Raw genomic sequence first — 7,311 nt, 5'->3', positions numbered from 1 at the left:
TTTTAGCATCGTTATTTATTATTATTTAAGAACGACTTCTTCAAGTTTTACTGTTTAAATCGTATTTGCTTTTATTCCCTCTTATTATCTATGCTTATTCTAGAGATTTTTAACAATTAACATATGAATTACCACTTGTCTAATTGATTTCAGAATAAAGTTATTTAGATGTTTTTAGATTCTTTAATTTCTAAATTAAATGCGAAAACTTCCCCGTTTTTTGTTGATACGAACCTGGTTGTTTTTGGAAAGAGGACAGGACACTGTTATGTATTTTAATCAAAGACGTGAAGTCTTTTCTATTATTGGTAATATCCTTTTGCGTAAAACTTCAAAGACAAAAAATATTTTTCTAAAGTTTTCAGCAACATCAAGAAGGAATATTACAGCTTTCCCTTTAAATTTTGATATAACTTTCTGTGACTTCATTTTGTTTGTCTGATGATCCCCAAGCACTGCTATCCTGTTATGGATGAAAACCTTATGCTGGCCCCGAAATACTTGTCCATATCTTGAATGCCTTCATTGTTGCTCTAAAAATAGTGCGACCATGCTGAAGGGATTTGAGTTTAGGAGTCAGGTGGAAATAAGACAGTGCCAGCCAGTTCAGGTGGTTAAGGACATGGGATGTCAATTCAAAGACAGCATCAATCTTTAAAATCCCTGTCACTTATACTGGGAGGATTGAAGCATTGTGATGTGGCAGTGCCTGCTCTCAGCATCTGTCTGAAATTTGGCCTCGATTCCTGATAACACAATAAAAAACACGCCTTACAAACAGAAGCCACTTAATTGAATTTTTATGTAGGGTGAAAATCATGGTGTTTTCATTGTTTTCTTTGAATCTTTGATTAACGTCCATAGTGCATGGACCCATGTTTCATCCTAGGTTACTCATCTCATGTAGAAGTTGTTTATCAGCCTAGAAAAATTAAGAAAAGGGCAAAAGTTTCCAGTCTGGTCAGTTTTTGTTCTGATGCCAACTTTTGTAGTACACATCTTGCATAAAGTTTGCTTTACCTCAAGATTTCAGTCAGAGTAGTTTGTACATAGTCAACAGTGGTGCCAATAGTGTGTGCCGATTGTTGGACAATTAAATATTTTTCCTCCTAAACTAAGCAATGAATAGCATTTTGTTGTTTAGAGGTTAATAATTCTGGACATCTCGGTTCGGGAACATCGGTACTGTCTCTGTCCCAATGGAATTCAGCAGCCAACGTGACAGAAGAATTCACCAATTTTCTTAGTTATGTCTTCATGTATTTATACCGGTCATATATTTTGAAATTAGCTTCCCTAAGCTTTACTGTTTTTGTAAATTTTTATGTATTTTTTATACTTCAGGACTTTCAAAAAGTATCCCTGTCAATGTAATAAAGTTAACAATTACGTTTATGATTATATTCATAAAGCTGTTAGCTCACGGTCTTTATGGACTTATGGGTTTAGCACTTTTTTTCATCAAATTGGGAAAGATTAACAAAACTTGATGTAGATGTATATTAAGCACTTGTTTTCTATTCTCAGAATTATATGTGGAACTGATCAACTGATCTTATTCGGAATCATAAGTAGGCGACCTACGTTTCCTCAAACTGTGATTCTTTATACATGGTGTTGACAGAAAGTTCTGAACGCCTGCTAAAAATCTTTATTATTTCAAGAATAACTTTTTTTTAAAATATGTATTTAATCTAGTCACCATTATAAATAACCTCTTTTCAAGACTGATTTAAGTTTAGCTGTTCCTCTAGACTTTGCATTGTTCTAGGATTTGGGAGGAAAATTATCAGTATGTCACAGTCATTTTAGTAGTTCTTCAATCTTCCTATGCGTGAAAAATAAAAATTTCAGCTTATCGAGAACAATTATACTGTGCATTTATGTGTACGGATTCCGTTGTAAATTCCAATTAAGATGAACCTTATTAATATCATGTGTCTCTCGGGATGTTCGACCTTATCACAGGAGATTGACTAGTTTATATGTTTCCAATACGAAGGAATTCTCACTACAGATACGTCTTATATGTGGCTATCACAGCGTGGAAGCAATAAAATACACTACTTCTTGTACGAAGGCGAATAGATTTTCGTAAAATTATACCCTTTGTACTTGCAAAAACTGTTATTGACTGGGCGGACCAGCAAATGACGGTCAGTGCCTTCTCCTTTCCATACCCTACCCCGCCCCCTTTTGTATTCTATTCTTTTTTTTATAGTACGTCTTTTCAGTTGGTCGAGAATTCCATACGTTTATCGGAAAAGCAATATTAAGCTAGTGTGCATTAATCATTTCCTGTGTCAGGATTGGTTATTGACGACTTGTTAGCATTGTGGTTCTTGTTACACCATTGCTATAGAAAGTCATAAATTATGTTTTTTTTTTTTTTTTTTGGGGGGGGGGGGCGGGGGTTGGTGGTGGCTAAGTTATTATTACCAATGATTTGTTCTTCTGTTTACCTCTTTCTTTATCAGCATCTTCCTTTTCTTTGTTTAATCATATTCAAAGATTGAACCGTGCACATGAGTTTTTTTTTTCTTTACATTACTGAAGTTTTCCTTTATAACCGCTTGGCATTTGCCTCAAAAAATTCCAACGACTGTCGTATATTTTACTCTCTTCTAAATTCTATCCAATTCAATTCATACTTAGCAAGCTTCTTTGGCATTCGAGCTTGACTCATTGGGGTGGTTAAACTTCTCACTTTTTAGTAGTCATTGTTAATTGTTGGCATTTCATGTTCATTGAAAAACAAATGTGTGATTTACATGTATTTGTCTTTCTCATTATTTAACATCAAAGCTTAATTAAAAAGAAATCATGATATTAAAAGGCAATCATAATCGTCGTTATTGGTAGTAGTAGCATCATTAATTGTATTTAGGCGATAGCAGGCGCATTTATTCCGGAAGAGTGTAATAGCATCATTATATTAGGTACTTTAGTTCACTCTGCCATTTACAGAGTTCTGTTCTTGTTTTGATTTTTATGGAAAGCTGCTAAGTAAAACTTCTTAAGCGTTCCAAAGGTATCTAGCAATGTTTTTTTACCAAGCTTACGTGATAAATGGGATTCTAATGAAATAAGTTTGTATAAATTGGGACAAGAATTTAATACGAGTAAATGGAAACGAAGAAGATAAAGCAAATAATGTTTCTACAGATGGTGCAAGAAGAGAAGCGTATTGTTCGTAGCAGTATGTTTGAGTTTAATATGGCTGATGATCGCAAGATATGATAGGAGGGGAGTCACTGAGTAGAAGAAAGTGACCAGGATTTGGGCAAAAACCTATCAAAGACACTTTTCCGGGGTGCTTATTAAGGGTATGGAGGAGTTAACTTGGCGATGATAGAAGGAAGTAATGTTGGTGGGCAAATCAAATTACGTCTAAATTGCCATCTTTCAAAACAACCTCATAGTGCCCGAGTTTATTGGTAAGTACTTTTCTCTACGCTAGATATATTAATATGATAGCTATTTCTTTCAAGGTTATACCTGACGAGCCCTTGTATTGAGTATTATTTTATTCATTCTTGAGGTTTATTGCACGTTGATAAAGTTCATTGTCAGAAATAATAAATTTAGTAACTCCCTTTGTTTTATTGAATCCAATTATAAATTTTTGCCCTATGACTCCGTGATGTAACTGAGGAGGCTCTTCAGCACAGGTGCAACGGTGAAAACCCTGAAGATGCTCTATAAAGTAATATTCAAAGAGGATGCACAATTACATGAAAGAAATGAAGCAAGAACGGAGTTCAAGTGGAAAGTTGAACAGTGGGTGCAGATAGGGACATTCGGAGCCTTGTTGCAATAGGCGATTTTTAACTTTGAATTGGCGATTCTAGAATATATTTTTCCCTTCTAAGTACTTGGCTTTATGATTAGAGCAATGTCGTTGCACGTCCATCTTTTATACAGCTTCATTCATAGAATTACCCTTTTGTTATTTCGGGTAGTTCACTAAGTGTATTTGCTAGCACTTCCCTCCCTTTTTCATGTTGAAGGAGCCATCGCAAAAGCTTTTCAAAATCGTACATACTAATTATTTGCCTTATGATGGAGAAGTCAAGACTTGAAACTAACTGCATACATAGTACTGCTTACAGAATGGTAAACTCTGGGAAGATCCGAATGCAAAGGATGGTCAGAATTATGAAAAATCTTATGTAACATTCACAAAGAACTAAATGAACGACGTTAGCACTGATCAATAACCAGATCAGGAATAAGAAGTTTTCGTCCAACAAAATAAGATGAGAGTCAGCAGCTGAAGACCAGAGAGGAGAAAATACTCAAAACAACACAGTAAAAGAATTAAAACATTTCGTCAGAATAGATTTATCACCTAAAATCTTAATATTTTCTTAATAAGCCAATTTTTGTGTAATTAAAGATGAAACAGACCGAATGTGTTTCTGAAAATTATATTTCCAATCAAGGATCACGCCTGAAATTGCTATGTAGTTGTATTATTATCATTATTATTATTATTATTATTATTATTACTAGCCAAGTTACAACCCTAATTGGAAAAGCAAGATGCTATAAGCCCAAGGGCTCCAATAGGGAAAAATAGCCCAGCGAGGAAAGGAAATAAGGAAATAAATAAATGATGAGAATAAATTAACAATAAATCATTCTAAAAACAGTAACAACGTCAAAACAGATATGTCCTATATAAACTATTAACAACGTCAAAAACAGATATGTCATATATAAACTATAAAAAGACTCATGTCAGCCTGGTCAACATAAAAACATTTGCTCCAACTTTGAACTTTTGAAGTTCTACTGATTCAACTACCCGATTAGGAAGATCATTCCACAACTTGGTAACAGCTGGAATAAAACTTTTAGAATACTGTGTAGTATTGAGCCTCATGATGGAGAAGGCCTGGCTATTAGAATTAACTGCCTGCCTAGTATTACGAACAGGATAGAATTGTCCAGGGAGATCTGAATGTAAAGGATGATCAGAGTTATGAAAAATCTTATGCAAAATGCATGATGAACTAATTGAACGACGGTGCCGAAGATTAATATCTAGATCAGGAATAATAAATTTAATAGACCGTAAGTTTCTATCCAACAAATTAAGATGAGAGTCATCAGCAGGCGAACACCAGACAGGAGAAGAATACTCAAAACAAGGTAGAATGAAAGAGTTAAAACACTTCTTCAGATTAAATTGATCACCGAAAATCTTGTAAGACTTTCTCAGTGAGCCAATTTTTTGTGCAATTGAAGAAGACAGACCTACTGTGTTTCTCAAAAGTAAATTTGCTGTCGAGAAATACAGCTAAAATTTTAAAAGAGTCATACAAATTTAAAGAAACATTATCAATACTGAGATCCGGATGTTGAGGAGCCACCGTCCTTGACTTTGAGTTTTATTAGGATTCAACTTCATACCCCATAATTTGCACCATGCTCTAATTTTAGCTAAATCTCTATTAAGGGATTCACCAACCCCAGATCTACATTCAGGGGATGGAATTGATGCAAAGAGAGTAGCATCATCTGCATATGTAACAAGCTTGTTTTCTAGGCCAAACCACATGTCATGTGTATATAGTATGAAAAGTAATGGGCCAAGAACACTACCCTGTGGAACACCGGATATCACATTCCTATACTCACTATGGTGCCCATCAACAACAACTCTTTGAGATCTACTACTTAAAAAATCAATAATAATGCTAAGAAACGACCCACCCACTCCCAACTGTTTGAGTTTGAAAACAGGGGCCTCATGATTAACACAGTAAAAGGCAGCACTAAAATCAAGGTCAATCATACGAACTTCCTGACCACAATCAAGGGATTTCTGTACAGCATTGGAGATTTTAAGAAGGTCATCACATGCTCCAAGGCCTTTACGAAAACCAAATTGCAAACTAGGGAATAGATGATTACCTTCAGCAAACCTATTAAGACGTTTTGCCAGAAGACGTTCAAAAACTTTAGATAATATGGGATTTATGGAAATTGGGCGGTAGTCAGTGGGACTTGAGCTACCACAAACACATTTACATAGAGGAGGAACATTACTAATTCTCCAACAAATGCTAAAAACTCCTCTTCTTGCTAACTTGCGCAAAATAACAGGTAACTTTGGAGCTAAGAAATCTGCCGTCTTTATAAAAAACAAAGGAAAAATGCCATTTGTGTCTACACCTCCATAAGCATCAAGGTCCATCAACAGAGCTTTAATCTCGCGAGATTGAAAAGCTAAACTAGTTAGTTTAGCCTCTGGAAAACGGGAATGAGGAAGTTCAAGTTTTTCATCACTCAGTTTATTGTCAAAAACATCAGCCAACAGGATTGCCTTTTCCTTTGGACAGTGAGTGACTGAGCCATCTGGTTTAAGTAAAGGAGGAACTGTTGCATCTACACCAAAGAGTGCAGATATAAAGGTAGACCACCATTTATGTTCCTGAGTTGTACCAGAAAGGGTTTCTTTTATGGTTAAATTGTACTCCTTTTCAGTTGAGGCATAAACTCTCTGAGCAAAAGCTCGAAGCTGAGTATAGTTTTTCCAGGACAAATCTGATCTGTTACCCTTCCAAAGATGATAGGCCTCCTGCTTCTCTAAATAAGCATGTCTACAATCTTCATTGAACCACGGTTTGTCCTTCACTCGGTACCTTAGCACACGAGAAGGGATACGCCTATCAATTATGTTGACTAGATTCTCATTCAAAGGGACAACAGGATCTACACTACTATATAATTGTGACCAATTCAAGCACAAAAGATCATGCAAAATCCCATTCCAGTCTGCTTGGGATTTCATATAAATTTTACAAGAGTATGATATATCAGGGACAGGCTGCTCAGACTTCACTACTAATGAAATCAAGGCATGATCAGATGTCCCGACTGGAGAACCAACCTTACTAGTTATAACGCCAGGGGACTCAGTGTATACGAGGTCCAAGCAATTACCAGACCTGTGAGTAGCTTATGATTTGCTCACAGCCTGATTCCGAGGCAAAGTCTAAAGGTCTTAAGCCATGGTGATCCGTAGGAGAGATAGAACTTAACCACTCCCTATGGTGAGCATTAAAATCACCAACAAAGACAAAAGAAGCCTTTCTATCATCTTCTTGTATCTTAGCCATAATGGTGAGAAGACAATCGAAGATAGAATCATCTATGTCTGGATTCCTGTAAATGGAACACAAATAAAAGTTGTTATGCCTGCCACAAACTTTTATTACCTGAATCTCATGACATCCACATTGATAGCAGGACTTATGAGAAGCAGGGTACTCGGTCCTAATATACACCTCCATTCCCCTG

This window comes from Palaemon carinicauda, chromosome 2, assembly GCF_036898095.1.
Source record: "Palaemon carinicauda isolate YSFRI2023 chromosome 2, ASM3689809v2, whole genome shotgun sequence".
In the NCBI taxonomy this organism is placed as follows: Eukaryota; Metazoa; Arthropoda; class Malacostraca; order Decapoda; family Palaemonidae; genus Palaemon; species Palaemon carinicauda.
This window is presented reverse-complemented; position numbering follows the sequence as displayed.